This window comes from Gopherus evgoodei, chromosome 3 (genome assembly GCF_007399415.2).
Source record: "Gopherus evgoodei ecotype Sinaloan lineage chromosome 3, rGopEvg1_v1.p, whole genome shotgun sequence".
Lineage (NCBI taxonomy): Eukaryota > Metazoa > Chordata > Testudines > Testudinidae > Gopherus > Gopherus evgoodei.
Window position 1 is genome coordinate 218,579,646 of NC_044324.1, and position 12,156 is coordinate 218,591,801.

At 42.7% G+C, this 12,156-nt stretch overlaps 1 protein-coding gene across 2 annotated transcripts in view; it reads left to right on the forward strand.

The window, feature by feature from the left end:
• The window catches only part of SLC24A3 (solute carrier family 24 member 3), a 355,771-nt gene that overhangs the window by 926 nt on the left and 342,689 nt on the right, over positions 1 to 12,156 (forward strand). The gene's annotated exons all lie outside the window — the stretch shown is intronic.

Genomic DNA, 12,156 nt, shown 5'->3' on the forward strand with positions numbered 1-12,156 from the left:
CATTTTGCTTTGTATGTGCCTTTTTCAAATCTGGTTTTGAATTTCTGCAGTCCTCAGTGAGATTGACCATCCACTTTAAGCTCAGGGCCTTTTCAATTTCCACAGCCTCAGATCTGAGCACCAGCACAATCCCACTCCTCACACTTCCCAGTCCTGGGCCCTGCCTGAGATGACATAACCAGTCATGGAAAAATGGGGTAGTCAGATGTGCAGAGGAAACTACCTGGGCTGAGATCACTGTACTCATTTCGCTTGTGATCTAAGCAGGCTAAAACCCAGCTTTCCAGAAGAACTGTGCATTCAACCACTCTCTTGAATTCTCTTAAACCAATCTCTTAAATTCCATAATTGGTGAATACATATTGACTACGTTAAGAAGAAAATTAGTGCTCTTTAAAAATAACATCTCTCTGATACAACATAAGGTTAGAATTGCATACATAATATTTAAGGTGCTTTAAAAATCCCTATTAAGAGACAAATCTAAAACCTTGTTTGATTGTCATTTAAAATGAATGTTCATACTTCTGCTTTGGCAGCTTCATTTGATTTGAACAGCCTTTGCTTTAATCACAAGGTGACCGTGAAACGTAAAGTATTCAGTTGTCAAGCTGACTTCTCTATTAATTTATTTTAAAATGTGATCTTCTCCATATGTTTTACTAGTTCCATGAGTTCACTTGTCAACATTGATTGCCACATGGGGATGTTGTGAATGTGACATGTTTGCACTGATGTGACAGGAGAGAAACTTTCTGAGTGCATTTGCATGAGTTGCGGATATAATTGTGTTCAGTTGAGCTGCAGTTGTATAGTTCCAGCTGAAAAGGTATTCAATTAGACTTATTTAATCCTCTCTGTGCAGTTGGTCTTAATGAGATGACAGTCAGTTTGCAGCATTTTACCCACCTTTAGATAAAAGAAATTCCATGTCAATTCATGCGTTGACTATTATGATTACAGTTCATGCAGTTGTGTTCAGTGAGTTATAGAGTAACACTGTATACTTTTTTCAAGGGAGATAATGAAATGGGAGATAATGGGTGGGAAATAATGAAATGTTTGGTTTTCCGAGAGTGAAATAGATGGCACTGCAGTCAGTGGGCTTTTGAAACCTGCAGGAAAGCTGGGGCAATTATGATCATATGCTAGAGGATTTGTTAGAAATTTGAAGCAGCTCAGAGTGCCATTTTGTATTGAAATGATTTCTGGAGGAGTGACATTCAATTTCAGCTGTTCATTGACCACCTTCTGGTTCATTTTTTCAACCAGCTATAAAAACAACTGGAGTGTGAAAATACCACACAATATTCTTATCAAGCTGTAAGACGTGATTAATATTTGCATTTAAAATATGCTGGTGTAAGCAAAAACTGTGCAAGGCTATTTTTCTTTAAGTGCAGTACAATGGCTTAAATTTGGTCCTATGGAAACATTAATGTTCATAGTGTTTAACTGTATAAAGTAAAGAACTAGGTAGTTTGTGGTATTTAGGAAAGGTTGTAAACAGCCTGAATAATGGTTGAATTCAGTATGTTATTTATTATGTGTACAGCCATGTTTTGGAGGGTTGTTGTAATTTTTGGACTTAATGCCCCTAAACTATTTAAATGTTTCTTTGCTCGTATTATTTTTTAATTAGAGCTATTTCTTCTTAAACATATTCATTGCTCTTTCTACTTTGAGAGATCAATATAGGATCAGAAAAGACCAAAAACATCTTCAATATAAATACATGCAGATATCTTCCACTTTTATAAATGACTTTCTTACAGAAAAATCCCAAAGTTCTCCTTTGCTTTGAGAGCTTTACCATTGACTTCAAAGTAACCAGGATTTACCCTCTCTCCATATCAGTTGCATAACCTAACATGACTGAAATGCAGCCACCTCTGAGATGGAACGTAGCAGCTCCTTAATATTGCACAGCATTACTACACAGCAGTTATTAGATCATGTGGAAAAGGGGAATACCAAGTCTATTTTAAAGTGGAAATGTAGGGCAAACTTCTCTCTGATCTGTAGTGTGGATTTCTGTTGCATATTTTGCATTGGTTGAACGCACAGTTTTCCCACTGATCTCAATGGGAACTCCATATGTGGAACAAAGGCAGAACATGCTGTAGAGATCTGTACTGAGATAGAAAAGAAGCATGACCATACTTTGTTTAAATTGTTCAGAATGTTCTGCACTGGGTACTAATAAATTTTGTCACCGCTGACCCTGTTTTTGCCTTCATTCAGTTTTGGTGAGTGTCTAGCATCATCTTTAGTCAGTATTACTTGAAAACTGATCTGAGAAATGAGAAAGAGCATTGAGCGTCACACATGCACCACCATGTATACATCAGCAAGGTGGCAAGATGGAGCTGGGCACAATTACATTGTGCATGCAGGTCACAATAGGTGGGATTTTCAAAAGCTCCCAAGTGACTGAGGAACACAAATCCCATCGACTTTCCAGTGGGACTTATGCCCCTAATTCCACCGACTCATAATAGCTATATGTTTTCACTTGATTGTATGTGGTGGAATTTCTACATATTACTTTGTAATGATTTTTTAATCTGTGCAAAAGTTGTACAATTATGTGGAAAATGGGACCAGACACAAGCAATGGGCTAGATTATAGCACCCTTAGCACCCTTGTGTTGACTCATACGTTATACCGTAAGTAGCTCCATTGTAGCCTACTCCATTGTGAGTAAGATGATTTCAGCCTAGCCCTGTTTATAGTGTCTGTTTAATATAAAGTTAATGTAAGATTTTTAATTAAGGACGGAGGCCCTAACTCGGTGAAGTATTTAAGCAGGTGTGTCTGACTTTAAATACATTAGTCTCAATGACGTCACTGGGATTATTCATCTGCTTAAAGTTACGCAAGTGCTTAAGTACCCAGCTGACCTGGGGTTGAAATGGAGACATGGAAGCAGCCTCAATTCTCATAATGCCTTTTAGATCCAAGTATGACAATACTAAAACAACACAATGTTTGAATCATCTAAGCCCTATTTAATACATGTTCATTTTTTCCCTTGCTTTACATTTTCTCCTTTGATCTCTTCTGCTTTTCTCAGTTTTCCTAGCTGTTCTTTTCACCCACCTTTCCCCCGAGACTTCAGCAGCGCTGTTGCCTGAGACAGCACCATGGGACTCTTTGCCAGAGAGAGCTGGCAGAACTGACAGAGAGCTCATAGGACTGTGTAGATCAGCCTGACAGGACAAGATTTTTACAACACCCCTGAAGCCCAAAAAAATGTGAAATGAGTTTCTGTCCCTAACACTTCCCCACTACAAATGTAAATATTCACTGTTCGTTTCTAAGATTTGGACTGAGTCTAGTTTCTCTCTCTGTGTTTGCATGTAAGTATTTCAGTCTACCTAGAAGAGTTTTAGGAGACTAGGCTAGAGAATAGCTGAGGTTTGCAAGCTGTCCCTAGGAAAGGATTTGGGGAGACTGGTAACCAAGGGTAACTATCTTTACTGTGTGTGGCCTACTGCCTAGAGGACTGAACTGGGACTCAGGGGACCTGAATTCTATTCCTGGTGTTGCCACTCATCTGCAAGGAGACCTGGGACAAGTCACAGTCCCTCTCTGTGCCTCAGTTTCCCCACCTGTTAAATGGGGAAATGATACTGACCTCCTCTGTAAAGTACTTTGAGATCAACTGATGAAAAATATTATATAAAAGTTAGGTAGTATTGATGTATCATGGAAGAAAAATGATGTATGAATTTAAAAAAGTGCATCCATCACTTGTGGCTGTATTTTCTTACTAGGGCTTACAAGTATTGTATAAAGTGTGTTCCCATGCATCATATTCTCCCCTAGGCAGTTGTGTGGAACTTCCAAGATGCATTCCGTGCAAATGGATGGGAATCCAAAGTCACAACATGCATTTTCTGTGCCCAGAAATAAATGTGTAGCTGGGGTGCCTGGCTCCCCGCTCAGGCCGGGGTTAAATCAGGAGTCAGTGGAGTCACACTGGTGTGAGGCATATCAAACCCACGTCTGTGGTGTTGGAGCGTAACTGAGCGCACCCAGGATCTGCTGTGCTCTGTGCAGTGGCTTGGAGGTTAGGGAGAATTTTAGAAGTGTCTCATTACCTTTAGCAATGTGTATTATTTCTAAGACTCCCCTGGAGAGAGAGGTTCCAAAATCCTGCACTTGGGATTTTTTCCCCTTGCTCATGAGCCTGACTCTTACGCGTGTTTTATGGGAGAGGGGAGGAGTGTGACACTTTCCTTCAGCTTGCGATGATTCCAGTGTTTTGGGGCAGGTTTCTGAGTCCTGACTGTTGGGTGTTGGCCCTGTGTACAGGAGAAAAGGGGGAAAACTCTACCCCCCAGGATTGTTTTAATTGTCTGTGGTTTCGGAACTGTGGTTAGGAAATGCTGGGCCCAGTTCTGCAGCCCTTACTCATGTGAGTAGGCTCATCCAAGCAAACCGAGCCACTCACATGATTAAGGGCTGCAGGACAGGGCCTTTTGAGAGTTTTGCTCTAACTCAAGCCATGCTGCGGGTTCAGAATGAACTCTGAGTGAAGGCCAAGCTGGCAAGCTTTGTCAGGTTCCGTGCCTTGTTATGAATCCAAAATTCAGGCTGCTTTTACAGAAAGGCTAGCTGAGTTCCACTGCCTTTTTGACCACCGTGGGCCAGAGGAGGGCTCTGAGCCTGATTATTTATTATTATTTATTATTAATCATGTTTATTATGATTGTATATAAGAGCCAGCCAAGCATGAGGCCCCATTGTACTGGGCAGTGTACAAATACAAAGTCCCTGTCTCAGAGAGCTTACTGTGAAAAGTGACTTACAAGCTGATGCTTGGTTACACCGTTCCTGCACTTGGGTGGGGTTGGAGGAGAAAAGTGGCTAAATTACTGTATGCCATTTGAACTCCCTTTATTCTGGGCCCATGCAAGGGTCCAACAGGCCCAGGGTGTAAGTTAGAACAACCTCAGGGCTGATCTAAATTACACTCTGCTTCCCATGGCCAGAGACAACCCGTGCTTGCCAATAGTGGGGGGATGGGGGAGGAGGGCAGAGTGAGGGCAGCTGGCTTCAGCAGTGTTACTGAGCATGCTCAATCTGTGTGAGCATGCTCAGTACAAGCCAAGCTGCAAATGTTGGGGGAGGCACATGGCCCTGCATGTCCCCCCCCACCCCACATGACCTCTGCCCATGGCCCACTATGGGACACTGGAAGCAGAGAATAGCTGTAGCAAAGTGCATTCTGGCCATGTCCCTGACATGTCTCTGATCCCTCCCCCATGACTGGGTGGGCAGTTGGGAGCAAGGTCTTTCTGCCAGCTCTCTGCTGGCTGGGGAGGCTCCAGTTTTCCACCTCCTTTAAGGCCCCTTTATTGTTGCTGGAGCAGCATAAAAAGGTGTCAGCTGAACTTTGGGTTAATTTGAACCAAGAAACTCAAAGCAAACTTAAAGGCGCATACAATGAAACCAAAAGAGTATTCGTCCTCCACACCTCTGGAGTGACTCTGATCCTAACCCTGATGTGTGGCTGTAGTCAGTGGACTCCAGGCTATGGGAATATATTGTCAGAAACCAGGGTGGGCATCAGGTCACAGCCTGATATGTGACCTTTTCTGCAGGGAGCTTGTTAAGCCTTGTGAGAAATTACTTGTTCGTTTATTTAGTGCTTGTTCAAGGTCCTGGACTGGCAGCCCTGGAGAACGAAGTGCTCTGTTTAGCCATAGGACAGCATTGGCAGCAGCAGTGCTCACCAACGGCTCTGCTTTGTCACCGTGCCTTCACCACGACTTTAGCCCCCCTTTAGCAATGCAACTAATCAAGTTCCATTGACTTTGATGCCGTGTTGTGCCTCTGTCTGTCCCAGGTCTCTCCACCTGGCATGTCTATACCACAGAGCTTTTAGCGACAAGGCTGTGTCGACACAGGCTTGTCACTAAAAGTCAGCAAGTGTGAACGCTCTTGTGGTATTTTGTCAGCACTTTTGCTGACAAAATACTTCCAGCCCCTCGAGAGGCATAAGCCTTGTCGGCAGGAGAGCGCTCCTGCCAACAAAACTGCGTTCACACTGCCGCTTGTGTTGGCAAAACTTTTGGCTTTTGTGAGGGGGCTTTTTAAAGTACCCACAAAAGACAAAAGTTTTGGCGACAACTGCGTAGTGTAGACATACCCTAAGTGACTTTGATGGAATTTATGTGTTCCCTGTCGGGATGGACTAAAAATTGCTCTAGCTGTAAGGCCGAGTCTCCGGACAAGTTATCAGGCAGAGAAACTGCTGGAGTGAAGGGGATGCTAATCCAGCAAGGAGCTGCTGTGCCGTGCCTGGCCCCGAGGGGGCACATAGTGATGCATGCACCCAGTTACAAGCCCTAATTCAAATATTTTAAAGGGGTCTGATTTCCAAAAGGCGGGTGTATCAAGGCATCCCTTTAAAAAGCAGAACCACCAAAATCACAAGTTCTTTTTCAGAATCCTGATTATAAAGTCTCCTTATGTAGGAGTGGGATGGCTTCATGGTTGGGGGTCGGGGGTGAAGGTACAGGTGAAAATTTCTCTTGTTCCATCATGGCTAAGTTGTCTCTGAATAGTGAAATATACCAGATTGTTCCAGAAATTCCTGCTAAGTGAAACTCAGTCACTTCTCATCATCTGAATTACTTTCTTTCTTTATGTGATGAACATGGAGTTGCTCTGTAGTACTGTATGGAGGCTGCAGGATTACCTGGTTATTGGGATGTTCACTGTGTGAATATATTAGGTTAGTTTAATAGTGGGCTGTAAGGAAAAGCAGGCAAGGAGGAAACAATGGCTCAAGATATGCCACTCCTCAGTAAACCCTTAAGGGTTGTTAAGAGACAACAATTAGCTGTGAAGACTACCTCCTGGGTGCAGTTGTCTTACTGGCCTGGTTTGGTCAAGAAGAACAAAAGCTCAGGAAATGAGAAGAAATGAGGAACTGTGGCTGAATTTTAAGGGATTCTTTGAAGATTGGAAAAGTTATCAGGGTGCTGATGTCACAGAAACCAGTCTGACATTGGCACCTGCTGAGTTCTCTGAGGAAGCTAGGCCTGTGTAGGTCTCCATCATGGAGTGGTGGTAGGGCTCTAGGTAAGATAGACCTATGTAGGTTTAAATACTTTGTTCCTATTGGTAAAATTAAACAGCACATTGATGTTAAGAAGGCCATCTGGTCTCTCTGTTCACCACTGGTCACAAACTCCTGAAGGGAAGAACTGCAGGTGCCGCACCCAGTGGAATCTGCTGGGTAAGCAGTGTTCATATACAGGGAGCTGTTAGCCCCGGTCTGACCTAAGAGAGAGAGAACCACAGAATGCCACTCCAGAAGAGGTAGAGGTGAGAGGCCTGACACCTGACGGCATGCTCTGAGAGACCAGGATGGTGACAGGTAGCATAGCTGTGACACCTCCTTTTCCCCATTATTGACTTCTTTTAGTGGTTTCATGCTTTTAAGGTAGTCTTCTGCCCCAGGCCACTTGGATTGCTCTGTTTCATCTGTCTTCAGCTCTCTACACTGGGAGCTGATACATGTTTTGTAGCAGGAAAAATTGTCTAAAGGAAAAATAAAATCTTTCAGTGAACTGTCACTTGAACCTGGATTGTGTTGTGTAGATACCTGTCAGTTATGAGCCAGGTCCCCAAGAATCATGAGATTTTTAAGAAAACAATAAACTTGGAGTTCTTTATATTTTCATTCTGATTTCTGAGCCTTTTGGTTGCTCTTGAGGGATACTTTCAAGCTTCTCTGTACCTCTGAGGATTTGAAATGTTCATTTTTTTTAAGTGATAACCAAGATTATAGAATCATAGAAAAGTTGGGCTGGAGGAACCTCGAGACATTAGCTAGTCCATCCCCTTGTGCTGAGTCAGGCCAAATATGACTGGACCATCCCTGACAGGTATTTGTCTAACCCAGTGTCTCTCAACCTTTCCAGACTACTGTGCCCCTTTCAGGAATCTGATTTGTGGTGTTACCCCCAGTTTCACCTCACTTAAAAACTACTTGCTTACAAAAACAGACCTAAAAATACAGGAAGTCAATGTTACTGAAAAATTGCTTCCTTTCTCATTTTTAACCATATAATTATAAAATAAATTGATTGGAATATAAATATTGTACTTACATTTCCATGTACAGTATATAGAGCGGCATGAACAAGTCATTATATTAAATTTGTTTGTACTGATTTTGCTAGTGCATTTTCTGTAGCCTGTTGTAAAACTAGGCAAATCTCTAGTGAGTTGATGTGTCCCCTGGAAGACCTCTGCATACCCCAATGTTTATGTGTACCCCTGATTGAGAACCAGTGGCCTAACCTGTTATTAAAAAACTTCAGTGATGGGGATTCCAGAACTACCCTTGGAAGCCTGTCCAGTGCTGAATCGTCCTTAGAGTTAGAAAATTTTTCCAGATATCTAACCTAAATCTCCCTTGCTGTGGACTAATCTGATTACTTCTTGTCCTACCTTCAGTGGTCATGGAGAGCAATTGATCACCATGCTCTTTATAGCAGCCCTTAACATATTCGAAGACTTATCGGGTCCCCGGCCCGCCAGTCTTCTTTTCTCAAGACTAAACATGCCCCGTTTTTCTAATTTGTCCTCATAGGTCACGTTTTCTAAACCTTTTGTCATTTTTGTTGCCTTCTTTTGGAATCTTTCTACTTTGTTAACATCTTTTCTAAAGAAGGGGGCCCAAAACTGGACACCGTACTCCTGCTGAGGCCTCACCGGTGCTGAGTAAAGTGGGACAATTACCTCCCTTGTCTTAAATACAACACCCTTATTAATACATCCTAGAATATTAGCCTATTTTGCAACTGCATCACATTGTTGACTGATTCAGTTTGTGATCCACTATAACCCTCGATCCTTTTCTTCAGTATTAGCCACCTTGCCTGTTCATTTCAGGGTTTTCTTCTTAAGTGTAGTATTTCACGCTTTTCATTACTGAATTTCATCTAGCTGATTTCAGATCAATTCTCCAACTTGTCAAAGTTCTTTTGAATTCTATCCCTGCCCTCCAAGTGTTTGCAACCCTGTCCAGCTTGATGAGGGCAGGGGACTGGACTGAGGGCAGGGGACTGGACTGAGGGCAGGGGACTGGACTCGATGACCTCTCGAGGTCCCTTCCAGTCCTAGAGTCTATGAGTCTATGTTACCTGCAAATTTTAGAAGCATATGCGCCGCTCCATTATCCAAATCATTAATGAAAATGTTAAATAGTACTGGACCCAGGACAGACCGCTGTGTGACCCCACCAGGTATGCTCTCTCAGTTTGACAGTGAACCATTTATAACTGCTCTGTGAGTATGGTCTTTCAACCGGTTATGCATCCACCTTACTGTAACGTCATCTAAACCATATTTCCCTGTTTTTCTTATGAGACTGTCATGTAGGACGTTGTCAAAAGCCATACTAAAATCAAAATATATCATGTCTGCAGCTTCCACCGCGTGCACGCCCCCTCCCTCCGCCATCTCCTCGCCCACTATTCCAGGATCCTTATCAAAGAAGGCAATTAGGTTGGTTTGACATGATTTGTTCTTGACAAATTCCTATTGGCCATTCCTTATAACTCTACTATCCTTTACATGCTTATAAATTGATGGTTCAATAATTTGTTCCACTATCTTTCAAGGTATTGAGGTTAGGTTGACTGGTCTATATTTCCCTGGTCCTCTTTGCTTCCCTTTTTAAAGATTGTCCTCTAATGATATGACTCGAGGAGCTGGGGCTTTAAGAAAAGCACCGCATAGAGTGAGACTCATGATAAAATCACAAGAGTTGGCAACACTGCCTTAGACTGATTCCCGATGAGCACAATGAGAGCATTTTCCATCAGAACACGTTTAGTTTGGATTGCACACTGTTTTATTTTAATGACGGTTGCATCCGTGCTTAGGTGTTTAAAAAAAAAAGTCCACAAATACAGGGCCTTATCATTTGGCCTGATCTTTTTGAGAGACTATTCCTGCTTTGTGTGGCTAGATAATGCTGAGGGCTTTTTGTTGCTTTTTTCAAGTGAGAACATAATGAGTTCATGAATTAAAATGTCTGATAGAGGCATCTGGTTGTTTCCACTCTGGTGCAGCTTCATTGGGTAATTTTGCAAAGAGGTAGTTTTCTCACCCAAATAGTAATAAGCTCTTGACCAGGCTGTTGCCTTACAATGATTCCCTTCTCTTCCAAGGCCTGTGAGAGAATTTGCAACTTGCTGGAGTAGAGCTGTGAATTGCCAAACTTGAATTCACGTTATGTTAATGTGGGCAACCACTGTGCAGTTGTGTTCTGATTGTCTATTTCTTCAGCTAGTGTTCGGTTTTTCATGGTTGACTTTGTCTGTTGCCTTATCTAGAGGGGACTTTAAGCAGGGGATTTTCAAAAGCACTCAGCATTGGCCTGCTCTGTAGGAAGTTTTACTTCTGTGGGAAAAGAGGTAGGTGCTCTTGATAATTCTACGCTGAAATTTTCCACTGCTGCAGCTTCGCCAGTGCTAGCAGGGGGTGGAGTACTAGCGTAGACAACATTGATGGGTAGTAGTATTTTAACCACCATTTCCTCTAGACATGCTCTGAGTAGGGTTAGATAACACAGTGGTTAACATGTCAAGGCTGGTCTATGCGAGAGCTGAACTGGTTGTAGCACTGGTGGGGAAAACATCTGAAAAAAAGTTTTGACACAGTCTAAAGTTAGTGTACAGACTCTCTGCTGATGTGAAAAGTTCCATTTCTGAGTATCACTGGTAGAATATTAGATCCTTTCCCAGCTTTAGTACAGCTTGTCCTTGCATTGTTTAATGTCAAGGACAACTTGACTGGGGATTTTGCAGTTAGCTCACTGAAACTACACACAAGGGCCAGTTTCATCTTTCTTTCTTTTGGCTTCCAGCAAAAGATACCCCAAACTGGCTTACTTAACTCTGCCCCCAAAGAATACATCTGTGCCACTGCATAGTGAGATTCCAAATAAATGCAAACTGTTTAATCTCTAGAGGCAAAATACATGTGGTTGGTTTACTGGATAATTCACTAGCCTTTATCTTAAAGACCACACCTAACACCTAACTCTGACCAATCAGCAAATCCTGTTGACCAGATAACCCCTTTTTAATCTCATTAAGATGACATCTGGACTCTCAAAATCATCTGCCTTCTCATCAGGAATGTTTCGATTAACAACTCTTGCCTCCCTCTCTCTCTCTTCCCACCCCCCCAACCTGAACTCTTGCCTAAAATTTTAAACCAGAACCTTTTGGGTTAAAAGAAATTCACATTTTTTGATTTATTTACATCACTTTTGTTCTCCAACACCCCTGAACTTTGTCCTGGACTGCAAGCAGAAAAGCAGAGGTTTTCCAAGATGGCTTGCGTAGTCATTTACACCAGTGCAAAGTTTGTGCACAAAATCAGCAGAGTGGCAGAGCCTAGTTCTTTTCTCGCACCATTGAAGTCAGTGGACTTACACGGGTGTAAAATAACTATAAGCGAAAGGGCACTCTGGCCGAAAGTGAAAATACATCCACTTTATGCTGTAAATGGCTACATAAGATGCAGGGCAAGAGAGAATTCAGCTTACTGGTCTCGTACTGCTGCCAGAAGCAGGAAAGACTGAAGACCGTGCTCCAGAGATTGTTCGCCCAGCTGACTTTATAGATTTAAGAGGTTCAGAAACATCTGAAGTTTGTGGGTGCTTAATTGAGACCAAATCCCCAAACTGTTTGAGCCCTTCACTAATTTTTATGCATCTCTGCACAAAAAAGCGATATTGCAAATAACACAGAAATAACTTTTCACTAGAGTAAGATCAGCTTAAGCCAGGGCTGAAGACAACTGGGAATGTAGGTAGTGGAAGCTAGTGATGTGTTTGTCTGCCATGTGCTGCCAGCTACTATTAGCTCCCAAACTAAGGACTGGCTTCTGTCTGTGGAAATAACCTGTGCGGCTGAATGGCAACTCAGGGAGTTTTAAGTTGCCTGGTTTCCACTGAATTCTCCTGTCAGGAGGGGTTGGGTTTCTAGCCAGAGATCTCCTGAGATCCATCTGGGGTCTACTAGAGGTGAGACATCTACATGCATGCCTGATAAGGAAGCAAAGGGTGTCTAAGTGCTCACACACCTGTGGACAGCCCAGGAACCCTCCTCCAG